Source organism: Protopterus annectens, chromosome 14.part0 (assembly GCF_019279795.1).
Source record: "Protopterus annectens isolate FY-2018-M chromosome 14.part0, PAN1.0, whole genome shotgun sequence".
In the NCBI taxonomy this organism is placed as follows: domain Eukaryota; kingdom Metazoa; phylum Chordata; order Ceratodontiformes; family Protopteridae; genus Protopterus; species Protopterus annectens.
In genome coordinates, this window is record NC_056748.1 from 614,840,558 (window position 1) to 614,855,080 (window position 14,523).

Sequence of the window (14,523 nt, forward strand, 5' to 3'; positions counted from 1 at the left end):
TTTTCGAAACAGTCACTAGAGCCATTGATGAGGGCAAAGCAGTCCATACAGCCTACCTGGACTTGGATAAGGCCTTCGACACAATACCCCACTCAGGCATCATAGATAAGCTCAACAGCTTAAATGTAAACCCTTATGCCACTAGATGGGTTGCAAACTGGCTACAGGACAGAACCCATAAAGTTAAAATCACTGGAGCAATGTCAGACTCAAAGCTAGTCACAAGTTGTGTCCCACAGGGATCTGTCCTGGGACCCCTCTTGTTCGGCATTTATTTCTCAGATGTTAAAGCAAACATGGGAGGGTTGTGGCTGACAAAGTTCACAGATGACTGCAAACTATGCGCCATAGTCGATACACCAGCGGACACATACATCCTACAAAAAGGCCTCACAGAAATGGACGACTGGTGCCGGAGTCATGGCCTTAAACTAAATGCCAAAAAATGTATAGTCATCCCCTTTGGGAAAAACAAAGTACCCACAAATTATCACATAGACAGCAACCTACTGAGTATGGAAAAAGTAATCAGAGACCTAGGGACCCAAGTCGACAGCGACCTCTCATTTGACACCCAAGTTGCCAAAGTGGTTAGAAAAACATTCTACCTTGCACACCTTATCATGAAGGGAGATCCAAGGATGTCATTATACCCCTATACTCCTTCCTCATCAGACCCATGATTGAGTACAATGCCCCATTTGGTATGTACCTCACCCGGCATTTGCAACAGCTGGAGAGACCACAAAAGTACCTCACCAAGAGGATCAAGGGTCTCCAACATATGTCTTATTCTGCCAGACTAAAGAAACTCCAGCTCTATTCAGTAGCATACCGCCTGCTGAGAGGTGATCTCTGCCTGACGTACAAGGCCATAATCAATCAGGAACTGATGGACATGCTCCACCTCAAAAAATCCAAATCCATCAGAACCATGAGAGCTAAAGACTTAAACCTCGGCACAAGTATGAATAGGACATGCTGGAGGGATAGATTCATAACCCAGAGGCTTCCCATGCTCTGGAACAAGATCCCAGTGCATGTTAGGCAGAGCCCCTCACTGACTCTCTTCAAGAGAAATCTTGATGAGTGGATGGGAGATCGTAAGTTTACCCCAGGGGTCACATCTGTGTCACTACAGACAGGGGCACAGTAAACTAATTCTATTATATAAGGGGACCTTCACTGTATACACTACTAGTCAGAGGCACAGTATTCTAAATCTATTCTGTGCATTTTTTGTACCATTTCATGGGGTGGCGAAAGCCACATCACTATGGCTAGGCTTACAAATGCCCCAGGGCAGATAGCCTAGTACTAAACTATGAAACTATGAAACTGATCAGTCACAGCATGAAGTTATGGGAAAGAGTACTGGAAGCTAGGTTAAGAAGGGAGGTGATGATTAGTGATCAGCAGTATGGTTTCATGCTAGGAAAGAGCACTACAGATGTGATGTTTGCTCTGATAGTGTTGATGGAGAAGTACAGAGAAGGTCAGAAGGAGTTGCATTGTGTCTTTGTGGATTTAGAGAAAGCATATGACAGGGTGCCTAGAGAGGAGTTGTGGTATTGTATGAGGAAGTCGGGAGTGTCAGAGAAGTATGTAAGAGTAGTACAAGATATGTACGAGGGTAGTGTGACAGCTGTGAGGTCTGCGGTGGGAGTGACGGATACGTTTAAGGTGGAGGTGGGATTACAACAAGGATCAGCTCAGAACCCTTTCTTATTTGCAATGGTGATGGACAGGTTGACAGACGAGATCAGACAGGAGTCCCCGTGGACTATGATGTATTCAGATGACATTGTGATCTGTAGTGAGAGTAGGGAACAGGTGGAGGAGACCCTGGAGAGGTGGAGATATGCTCTAGAGAGAAGAAGAATGAAGGTCAGCAGAACTAAGACAGAATATATGTGTGTGAATGAGAGGGAGGATAGAGGAATGGTGAGGATGCAGGGAGTAGAGATGGTGAAGGTGAATGAGTTTAAGTACTTGGGATCAACAGTTCAGAGTAACGGTGAGTGTGGAAGAGAGGTGAAGAAGAGAGTACAGACAGGATGGAGTGGGTGGAGAAGAGTGTCAGGAGTAATTTGTGACAGACGAGTACCAGTAAGAGTGAAAGGGAAGGTCTACAGGAGGGTAGTGAGACTAGCTATGTTATACAGGTTGGAGACAGTGGCATTGACAAAAAGGTAGGAGTGAGAGCTTGACGTGGCAGAGATGAAGATGTTAAGCTTTGCACTGGGTGTGATGAGGATGGACAGGATTAGGAATAAGTATATTAGAGGGTCAGCCCAGGTTGGAAGGTTTGGAGACAAAGCCAGAGAGGCAAGATTACATTGGTTTGGACATGTGCTGAGGAGGGATGCAGTGTATATTGGGAAAAAGATGATAAGGATGAAGCTGCCAGGTAACAGGAAAAGAGGAGGACCTAAGATAAGGTTTATGGGTGTGGTGAGAGAGGATATGCAGGTGGTTGGTGTGACAGAGCAAGATGCAGAGGACAGGAGGAAATGGAAACAGTTGATCTGCTGTGGCGACCCCTAACGGGAGCAGCCGAAAGAAGAAGAAGAAGAAGGAGGAATTTGACAAAATATGCTTATTGCACAGGCTCATAAGAGCTTAACAGACTTACAAAGATAGAACATGACCTGTTTCTTACTATTGGCAAACTGCTTTCTGTTATGCCAGATGTAAATGATAAATAGGAATTTGGAAAGTTGGAGTTAATGAAAAGAGCTCACGTTCTATGTTGTTTCATTTATGAATGAGAATAAAAAGGATTTCTTAAACTTACATTTAGTATTTCATAAACATCTGAAGATATTCAGAGAGTTATTGCAGAGGTGATCAATGGGGTTACAGGTATTTTAATGTTATTGATGATATACTAGCATTGGATTTGACCAGAAAAGAGCACAACAAAAACTAATACAGTTACTGAATATGCTGAAACAGTAAAACCTCAAGCTGTGCAACAGTAACTCTAATGACAATTCAGATAAATGGTCATGTTTTGGCTTCAAAGTACTTAAAACAAGATGAAGGAAAATCAAAGCAGTGGTTCAAATACAAACGGATAAACAAATGCTTATGATATTTCAGAGTGTGAAATGGTAACATTTGAAATTTATTCTAAATTAGTCAGAGATAAGTATGCCTCTAATTAAATTCTTTGAGCCATATGTGGAATAGTGCTGGAGTGAGGACTAAGAAAATGGTTTAGAATTGCTGAAGCAGTCAGTGACAAACATAATAACAGTAAAGTGTTTTGATCTGAAAAGGGAAATAGTTAAATTACCTGTGGATGTGAGCAAAAATAGAATTGGAAAACCAGTATTGGAGGCAGACAAACCAATTGACTATGGGTTTGACAGAAAATTAAAATTAAACGCTAGCTATTAGTATATGGTCATGAACATATTTATATACACAATTTGTTAGTGGAAAGTGATTGTAAGCTATTGTAGAGTATTTAACAGAAGTCAATGGACAAGGCTTCACTGCAGTTGCACATCATTTTATAGTTTTTATAGGTATATGACTTGAAAGTAATTCCTAAACAATAAAAAAAAAGATGTATATAACAGCCCTGCTACACTATATCATTTTAACACAGCAGCAAGATCTACTAGAAGATGAACTGAAAGTTAACTGGGTGTTACCCATGAGAGAAGAGAACTTAAAAGAGTTTAAGAAATATATGGGAATGCTCTAGAGATTCGCATTCTTGAAGAATATGTCACAGAAGAGAAAACTGTTATAAGGAAAGAAGTACAACTTTACTTTTCATTTAAATAAATATAGCATAGAATATCATTTCTCGTGTTCTGTATGTCTTGTATATTTTTTGTATAATTTCTTGTATAAGTTTTTTGTATAATCTCTGTATGTGGAGCTTTTCTCCATGGGCCACCACTGAAAATGGGTCTTATCACAGTTGGACTTTCCCAGTAAACAAATGTAAAATAAATAAAATAAATAATAAATACATTTCTGTTATATGCTTCCTTCACCCTCTTTTGAAAACAGTTTTCAATGCACATGAGCATGAAGCAACAACATTTCATCCAGTGATACACTGCATTTGTTGATTTAAATGACAATAAAGTTTACTTTGACTTTGAAATAAGAGACTACCATCAACCACCAAATCAGTTTAAGGAAACATTTACAGCAAATGTACAAAAGTCTCACTTGAGGATAGTCAAGTGTTATTTTGGTCTGAAATGTAGAAAAATAATTGTAAAATTGTGTTGTGTGGGATTCTTACTACAATAACAATACAAGAAATCTATGTTAAATTATTTAGTTACTGGTGTAAAACTGTGACAGAATAGTTTCATTATACAGTGAATGCATACCTGATCAATATTGAATAATAATTGAAATTTCCAGGGGTCATGAAAATAAGTGATAGAATGACTGAAATTGGTACACCTTGTTTGCTATAGAATAGACTAGATCCAGGCCTGCTGAAACTAGCTTTGTATGCTTGTTGTTTGTTTGCTTGTTATTTCCCTGAAACACTAATTCCACCTAAAACGCGGCTTTTCAGCGCTTCTGTGGATCCCTAGTGATATCTGCATTGCTTACTGTACTTATTTCCTTGTTTCACTTGAAAGAAATCTACTGTTTGTTGTTTTTGCATTTAAGTTACCTGTAACACATTGCATTTAAGTTACCTGGCACTTGCTCACTAAAGCAATTATATAAGTCAGCACTAAAAAATGAAAAGCACTACACCCTCACAAACTCCCCTTGAGTACCTTGTTCCCCATTGACCCTTTTTTCAATTATAAAGGAATTCCCAATACTATTCTAGCATGTCCAAAGGTCAGTTGTCAATCTCCTCTCCGGTCCAGCTGGTGAATCTGGGAATCCTGAGGCAATGTTACAACTGCCTCATGTACAGAGACAACCTCTCCTCCTCCCATCAAATTCCAACACATGTGAGAGATGCAACCATATAGCCAAACTGGAGGCTAAGCTCTCTCAACTCAGTAAGCGTAACCAGTCAGGAGGAGAAGGAAACCAGTCTCACATAGACCTACCATGACAGCAAACCAAACACATAAACACACAAAAACATACTCGAAGGCTCTAAATAAAAATCTGCCTAAGCAGCAGAGACTTCCAAAGCAGACACCCAAGCAACCGCTACCCCAAAACAAAACACGTGCAACACATAGCTCACAAAGCCAGTGCGCTGAACAGTCACAGCCGTTAAGGCTAAACAACACACCTGATACACTTGTAATAGGTGACTCTATCGTCAGGCACACTGACGTCCCGCTCACCAGGCTGAACAAGGAGAAGGTCATGGTGAGCTGCCTGTTGGGCACTAGGATCCGCCACATAACACAAGCACTCAGGTCACTCCAAGGCAAGTACAAATATGACTCAGTCATTGTCCATGCTGGTCTGAATGACCTGAGATGTAGCTCTCTGGACTACATGAAAAGAGACATAGAGGAGCTCTCTGAGCATGTAGCCCAGGCTGGTATGACCCTGACCATGAGTAGCATCTTACCCTCACCAAGAATGATGCCACAATATGAAGAGAAGATGATCAATTTCAACAATTGGCTTAAGTATTGGTGCCATTCAAAGGGGATCCAATGCCTGTCAGCCTGGGATGACATGCTCGACAAGCCACGATGCTTCGCTAGGGACGGCTTGCACCTATAACCCCTGGGCTTTTGGATATTGGCAAAGCTCTTGCTACCCCCATAGTGCCTTTTTTAGACAAGGCTCAAAAGACAAACCCACCTCCATAGGTATCACAAGAGATAAGAAACTAAGAGTAGTGCTACTCAATGCCAGAAGTCTAAACCTCAAGATGCACGCACTCGAAACTCTCCTTAGCATGGAGAACATCAATATCTGTGCAGTAACAGAAACTTGGTTCAAGGCTCCCGAGAGCACCCCAGCACTACCAGGTTATACCTCATACCATGCTTTTTGGCCCCAAAACTTGGACCGAACCACAAAAGGAGGGGGAGTATCAATATTCGTCAAAGATACCCACACATCCAGGCTGGTGGCACAGCACGAAGCATCAGAGACTATCCATGTGCAACTAACAGTGGGTAAAACTGCCTTCCAGTTTATAGCCTGCTACAGACCACCCTCCCAAACCCAGGAACCCCACTCGGCCTTCCTGAGAACACTGGAAAATATGAAGGTCTCTCCAAACACCATTATATTGGGGGACTTCAACTACCCAAACATAGACTGGGAACATTACTCTAGCTCCAACACCCTAGCCCAAAGGTTCCTAGAATTTATAAACTCAAATGCTATGGAACAACTTGTTACCACTCCCACAAGAGGGGAAAACATACTGGACCTGATCATCACCAACATGGGGACTCTATGCTCCAGACCAGAAGTGTATCCCTCACTGTTAAGATCAGACCATAAACTAATCTCACTGGATATTCACATCCCGACCCCACCCCCTGCCCAGAAAACCACAGTGAAAAACTTCTCTAAAGCAAATTTCACACTCCTCAAAACCGAGGTGGAATCCTTCAAAGCCCCCAGGCCTGTGGAAAATATGGCCCAGACCACAGAATCCTTTATAAACGCATTCTATGAACACCTTCAGGAATGCATGGATCATGCAATCCCAAATAAAACCAAGACCCAATCCTCCAAAGGCAGACGTTCTGTCTGGTGGACCCCAGCCATAAACAAACTATACAATACAAGGAGGAAGCTACTACATGATAGAGCAAAATCCCAAAAAGGGAAGGCATCTCTGATCAGTATTAGCAAAAAAACTACGGACACTCATAAAATCGTCTAAGGCCAGCTTTGAGAGAAAAATTGCACAGGACACTAAGGATAATCACAAGGCTTTCTTTAGTTATGTTAGGAACCTGGGTGGGAATTCCCAGATATGCTCAGAATTAGTCCAAAATGACAAAAAATACACCGAACCCACAGACATTGCCAACATCTTAGCTGACAGGTTCAGCGCAAACTTCTCCCCCCCACCACCAAAAGGGCAAATATCTATCCCAGCAGAGTGCTACCCCCCTGACATCTCAGATGCTCAGGTAAGAGCCGCCCTCTCCAAAGCAAAAAACACAGCATCAATGGGACCAGACAGTGTCCCGGGCTGCATCCTACATGAACTCCAAGAAGAGCTAAACCCAAACATAAAACTACTCTTCAGTCTCAGCCTTACTACAGGTTATGTACCCAAAGAGTGGCGTCCAGCAACAGTGGTCCCTCTCCACAAAGGTGGTGCCTCAACGGATCCTGGAAACTATTGCTCCATAAGCCTGACTAGCTTGGTCTGCAAAGCTATGGAAAGGATCATCATGGACCTCATAAATAAAGATATTGGGGACCTACAGACACTGGATCCTACCCAGTTTGGCTTTGTTAAGGGCAGATCCTGCCTCTTAAACCTGGTCGATTTCTTTGAAACAGTCACCAAGGCCATTGACAAGGGGAAGGTGGTCCACACAGCCTACCTGGACCTCGCAAAAGCCTTCGATACAATACCCCACTTGGGCATTATAGATAAGCTCACCAGCTTAAATATAAACCCCTATGTCACTAGATGGGTTGCAAACTGGCTCAAGGACAGAACCCACATGGTTAGAATTGCTGGAGCCATGTCAGACTCCAAACCAGTTACAAGTGGCATCCCACAAGGCTCAGTCCTCTCATGTTTGGTATATATTTCTTGGAGGTACAGGCCAACACGGAAGGACTGTGGCTGACCAAGTTCGCAGATGACTGCAAACTAGGCGCCATAATCGATTCTCTAGCCGACACAAGCATCCACCAAAAGGGTCTCATAGAAACAGACAACTGATGCCAGAGCCATGGCCTTAAGCTAAATGCCAAAAAGTGTATAGTCATCCCCTTTGGCAAAAACAAAGTGCCCACAAATTACCACATAGGTGGCAATCCATTAAATACGGAAGAAGTAACTAGGGACTTGGGGACCCAAGTTGATAGCAATCTCTCATTTGACAACCACGTGGCCAAAGTGGTTAGAAAAACATTTTATATAGCCCACCTAATCATGAAGGGATTCACATCTAGATCAGGGGAGGTCATCATGCCTCTTTACTCATCCCTCATCAGGCCCATAATTGAGTACAATGCCCCTTTTGGGATGTACCTTACCAGACACCTGCAGCAACTGAAAAGACCCCAAAAGTACCTCACCAAGAGGATCAAAGGGCTCAAACAGATGCCATATGCTGCCCGGTTAAAGAAACTCCAGCTCTACTCAATGGCATACCGCCTGATGTATAAAGCCATGTCCAACCCGGAATTAATGGACATGCTGCACCTCAGAAAATCCAAATCCCATCGTGCTACGCGCTCGAGAGACTTGAACCTCAGCACTGAAATAAATAGTACATGCTGGAGGGACAGATTCATAACCCAGAGGCTCCCTTCACTCTGGAATAAAATCCCAGTCCAGGTTAGGCAGAGTCCCTCATTGACTCTCTTCAAGAGGAATCTTAATGAGTGGATGGGGGATCGTAGGTTTACCCCGGGTATCACTTCTGTGTCACTGTTAGACAGAGGCACAGTATACTAACCTCGAAAATAGCATAGCAAAATTAATTTAAAATGGGTGGCGAAAGCCAAACACCCTCTGGCTAGGCTTATAAATGACCTAGGGCAGATAGCCTAGTATGAACCTATGAACCTATGAGTGGAGCTCTACACAATGTAGTGAAAATTATATTCTTGACTATGCTACTCCAGATGTGGCTGTATCAGATATTGATATATGTATGCCAGTATGGAGTTTAAAATATGTTGGAACAGTGAGAATTTCAGTATCTTGCATCCATTCTCCAATATGCATAGCAGAATAACGGTCACGTTATCAAGGTGAGATAACAGTACAGGCTGCAAAGAATTTAATAAAGAAAGTATAGAATATTAAAGGTGAATTTTATGTTGATCATTTCTTAGCATAACTGAAATATAGAAATAGTGAAATGGAAGGTGTGGACAATCATCTGCTCAATTACTTATGTGTCAAAAATGAAAAGGAAGACTTTTGGTGTCTTTTTTATTCCTCAATATCAAAATTATACGCAGGCAGAGAAGGTAACAAGAGCAGCCACAGCAAAGATTCTACTATGATAACGATACTAGTAAAGATACCAGTCTCTGATCTGAAGCAAAGAGGCACGATGAGAATTCTGCAGAATTCCAGTTAGAAAACATACCAAAGCACATTTGTTTTGAAGAACATGAGAAGTAAAGTACATTGTCTTCTGCTGTGCTGATGGCAAAATGCTGAAAAGAAACAGGAGGTGTTTGTTCAAGATATGTTTCAAGGTGACTGTGTGAAACAATGACCTGTATGACATGATTCTAGATGTGCTGAATTATCAATGTCCAGAGAGATATAGAAAGAAGTGCCCCAAGGGATATTCATAGGTTCATAGGTTCATATCTCCTGATGCAGTTGTGAAGCTAAAACACCCATCTACAATGTAAAGTATATATTACAATCAGCTACTTAGACTATAGTCTTTTTACCTCAAGCTTAAGATTTGGAAGATCACTTTCAACAGCAGCTAGATATATTGACAAACCATGGATTCAAATGTAAGAAATAACATACCAACAACTAGAATATAAAGTACCCAAATGCAGAACTGAAATACAATATTTTGGCAATCGACTGTTGATATATGTCAATAATTAATATAATATTTCTATAGAAATAGTTTTAAAGAAGTTAATATCAGTGTGTAGCAGGATAGTGTGTCATCATATTTCTTAAATTCAGTGGCATCTAAAGTGAAGTGCATAGGTATTACTTATCTATGCATATGTATACATATCTTTACACACACACACACACACACACACACACACACACACACACACACACACACACACACACAGACGCACACAGGCATATGTACATATATTATTATATATGTGTGTGTATCTTTATATTTCTAACTAAAATGGGAAAATGGGAGGTGTAACAGATGTCTTTGCTTTTAAATATTTTAGTGCCTTTAGTTTTGTTCAAAGTAATGTGTATAAGTTATGTGGTTTGATTTATTGCACTTTGTTACACAGTGTGAAAGTAAAGCTAATGGAGCTAACAACAGTAAGACTGGGGATATATGGACATAAACTGCATGCCTATCCAGAGATAATTCTCAAGGGGGTCACTGCACAAAGAGCACAGAGCTAATCAGACACAACCGTTAAGGAAGCTTAGAGCAGCTATGGTAGTGCATGCTCATATATTTAGTGTAGTACCACATACCTGCATCTTCCTCTCATTTTTCATAATATAGTAGTATTACAGCCACCAAACAGACCAATGTGGTGTACATTGTTTCTCATATTAATTGGAAGGAAATTGAGTTGAGAGGAAAGTAGGAAATGGGAGAACTGCAAGCAGAGGTAACCACAAAAGGGTAACCATACAGTATGAATGGTTGGGGGGGGGGGAGAAGGGAAACAAGCACTTCTGTAAAATATTTCAGAGAAGGATAAGTGGAAAAGATGGTAAGGGATTGCTAGAGGGTGAAAGGAGAAGAACAGGTAATGAGAGCAGATAGGCACGTTTAGAACAAATAGACAAGTAGGGGTGGTATTTATACAAAAAAGGTGGAGAGGACAGTGGATGAAAACGGAAATATAGATTGTGGACAAATGATGATGGTGATGGTTGTACAGTAAGCAGTGAATGGGGAGTAACACATAAGGGAGGTAAAATATCAGGCTGGGGATAGGTTGGAGTCCGAACATACTTAGATATCAGACCAGGTTAGAAAGCAATGAATCCTGGCATCACTCACTTGAGTAAGAGGTGTTATGGGCCATTCACTTCCCCGGTGGTCCAGTGGGCAGGGCCTGCTAGTAACACAACAGCACTAGCTGTAGCAGAAGGTACTTCATATTGCTCAAACAGGCATCCTGTTGCTGGATCACCCTATCAGAAAGCAGCCTCCATAAGTGATATCAACAGATGAGGGGAGACCCCACCCTCTTGAAAAGCAGATAAAGCATGCACCAGTGACCCTCTAGGTAATCTACAGTGGGGGATGATGTCCTGAAATGTAAACTTGGCGGACACCTTTTCACCATTACCAGATGTATCTGCTGTTGTACCCAAGATGACTGGAGCTCCACCTCTCTTTCATCTGCAACTAGATTTGCAGAAGAATGATACAATAGGGAACAATTATTATAGATATAAACTACAAACATACTTGCAGTTGTATGTGGACTGTTACAAATGTTGCACACACTCCTGCCAGAAGATGTGCTCCTGCAATCTGTAACCATATTCATCTGTTGCTCCTTTGCTGCTAGAAAACAAAAATATTTACATTTTGCGTATCTGTAACAGTTAAGATAACAGAATATGATAAGTGATGAAGAAAAATGTTTACAGTACATTTTCTGCTCCTAAAGGGGTACAGTCTTTGCCTATGGCTATGGTACATAAATGAGGGAGGCTGTTTATACCGCTAACTTCAGCTGGTAATATGTGCACTAACAATGTCACCATGGGCATAGGTATGTACATCATACACCATACTATGCACACTCATTGGTTGACATGTTTCATTCATTTGTGTAGACATACTGACATAGCCAGCTGAACCAGACAATGCCTCAAAAGGTTTACTAGCCAGGAGAATGAAGTACTATGTAGTTCCTCTGTACACATGATGCACCTTCTGGGCAAAAGTGCATTGCAAAACTGTTATTGGAACCAGATTTGGTAAGGACTGTTGCAGGATGTGAAAGCTGTGGGTGGCCATAATAGTTCTTTACAACAGGTATTATGAAGGGTTATGGATATAATAATCTGTGTAAATAGAAAGGCGCTGGACTTATTGACAGATTCAGCACAGGGGGTGGACTACCTAGACTGAATTGGTTCACTGTAGTCGAAGATGTTTTGGTCTCACTCACTGGCCATGGGGAATGACTCCTCATACTTTGGAATGGGTAGAATGTGGAAGGTGGGTTGGCATTTACCATAAACCACCCGTGTGTCTGTATGTGGAATACAAGATTAGTAATTTCCATTATGATACACTATAGCACAGTCCACTGCATGTTTGAAGGGAAGGATTGAGCAAGACAAACCTGTATATTTGCCCTTGCAGGTACCTCTGGTCTGTAAATGCAGCAACCTGTATGACAATTTGTGACTGTCAAGGCATGCTATAGCTGTATTTTGATGTGGAACAGTATGCATACCACAGAGAGTTGTAGAGGCATATGTGTGTGTGGGCAGATAACAGTGCCATGTGTGTATGTTCCTACTTTCACAGGCCCCACTGGCAGAGAGTCCAGCACAGCAAGTCAAGCACAGAGCTGAAGTCAGTAAGGAACCTGTGGCTGATGATGATGGCAACATGCAAGTGGCACAATATAATGATACAGTGATGCTATTTACAATACTACAGGGAAGAAGGGTCACAAACATCCATCAGTACAGAGGTTCTAGAGATGTAAAGGCTGAGCACACAGCGAGTCCCTCACAAGTGCCACTAGTGTCCATTGTGCACAGCTTCCTACATGTGTAGCACACTATCAGATGTACATATCCACCGCAGGGGATAGATATTTGGGTGGGTTAAATTCTATGTCTCCAGGGCTGTTCCTGATATTGCTACAACACTCAGCATTAATTAGTGGATGTGCACTTCAGTGATTAAGGCATAAATGTCTACTACTCACAGCATAGTGGAGATGGTGAGTGTGTCTGTGTTTTGTGGGACAATATGTACCAACTGCACAGTGACATGGAGAATAGGAACAGGAAGAACACAGTACCACTGAGGTCACTGGTGGTAACTGTTGCCTCCATAGGTGCCTCCATGTGACGCATTGCAACCAGCATCTGAACTTGCATTTTTGTGACCATGGGAGTGTCTAGATGAAGGATGTTGGTCACAGAATATTCTATGTCAGACTACACAGTGTTGAGACAGTGGGCATACATCCTGCTGCTCCCTAGTCATGGACATCGACCAGGTGATGGGTAGCAATGATCAGCAGACAAACACATCACATGCCCTGTTAGGGCACACATGCATAGTAGTTCTACACCTTTCCTGACATGGACCTCTTTAAGCACTGACACTGATAGCCAACACAGTGAGCATGGACAGCAGTTGCGTCATAGCAACTTCACTCCACAACCCAAGAATGTGAACCATGACTCTCCACATCCTACTATATGGCTGCTGTGTTCCCCCTGCCATGACTCTAATCCAAAACATAATGTTGCACTCACCTGTTACTATGTCTCCCAAACTTGGCAAGTGAAGATAATGATGTCTGCCCACCCCCTAATCTATTTGGCTATGGTGATATTTGATATACAGCATGGCCAGTCCTTGCCCTGACCTGTACAGTCTGGCTGTGATAATGCATGTATCATTTAATTCTGGGCTGCTTGAGTCATGGCTCATATTTGTGGATCAGACACCACCTGTTTACCAGTGCTGGAATGTATTGCACCAGCCTCTGCCTCTGTTGTGGTACTGCTGATTCATGTTCATCCCCTGATTACCCACAATACCCTTCTGCTGCTGTAATAACTGGTATGGATGGCTCTGCCAAGATGTTAACCTGCTGCTTCATCTATTTACACACTGCAACATTGTGTAGCATGGCACATACAACAAAAATATCAAACATATTGCTCCAGATGTCTGGACAGTACTGCACTTTTACTTCTGATGTGTCTAGACATTGGAAGTGTCTCTTCAGCAGTCTTACAGACTAAATGGCAGTTCACAGAGTGGAAGTCCTTTCTGCTGATGCAGTACATATCCTCTGTACCCCGTGGAGTTCTAATGGCAAAATGTGTGTAGTCTTTGGCCCCTGGTAACTTAGGGATGTGGACTATGTCATAAACTGCCTAATGGTGCTGGTTCTCACCTCTGTTGTTTTGGGAAATAATGTCAAGGAACTGGGTTAGGCTACATGCCCATTGTAGATCACTGAAACATCCCTATAGCTTAAATGGTTAATGTGACATTATACCTTAGTATACATAGAAACAGGCATACCATGCATCCCCCTCAGTTTCACTTGTGGGAAGCACAGCTTATCTAGACCTCTTACACTTTCCCTGTCCATTTGGAAATGTCCACGATCTGCTGGTTTGTGAGCTGGTTGCATGCAAAGCACGGTCTGTACCTCCGTTATTGGCATAGATGGCTGTAATAAGCAACACTGAAGACACTGGCTATGATGGTGGCTACTAAAACATGCTGCCGTGTTACTGCTGCTGCTACTCCCAGCATCACCCCCATCATATACACCATGACTCTCAGTTCTCAGAATGAGATTATGACCTAGCACAGCACACTCCTTTTGTACATTTCTGAATAGGTCCATGATCATGCATAATTCATGGGGCTCATTTGAATGGGATCACGCATGCCTTTCTTATAATGCAGTCACTAGAATGCACTGCATATCATGCTGTTTTGACCCTTGCATGACTGTGCCCTCTGTGTCTTAGAA

General features: G+C 42.1%; 1 protein-coding gene across 1 annotated transcript in view; it reads right to left on the reverse strand.

The window, feature by feature from the left end:
• Nucleotides 1–14,523, reverse strand: part of PKD2L1 (polycystin 2 like 1, transient receptor potential cation channel) — a 505,878-nt gene that overhangs the window by 57,253 nt on the left and 434,102 nt on the right. The gene's annotated exons all lie outside the window — the stretch shown is intronic.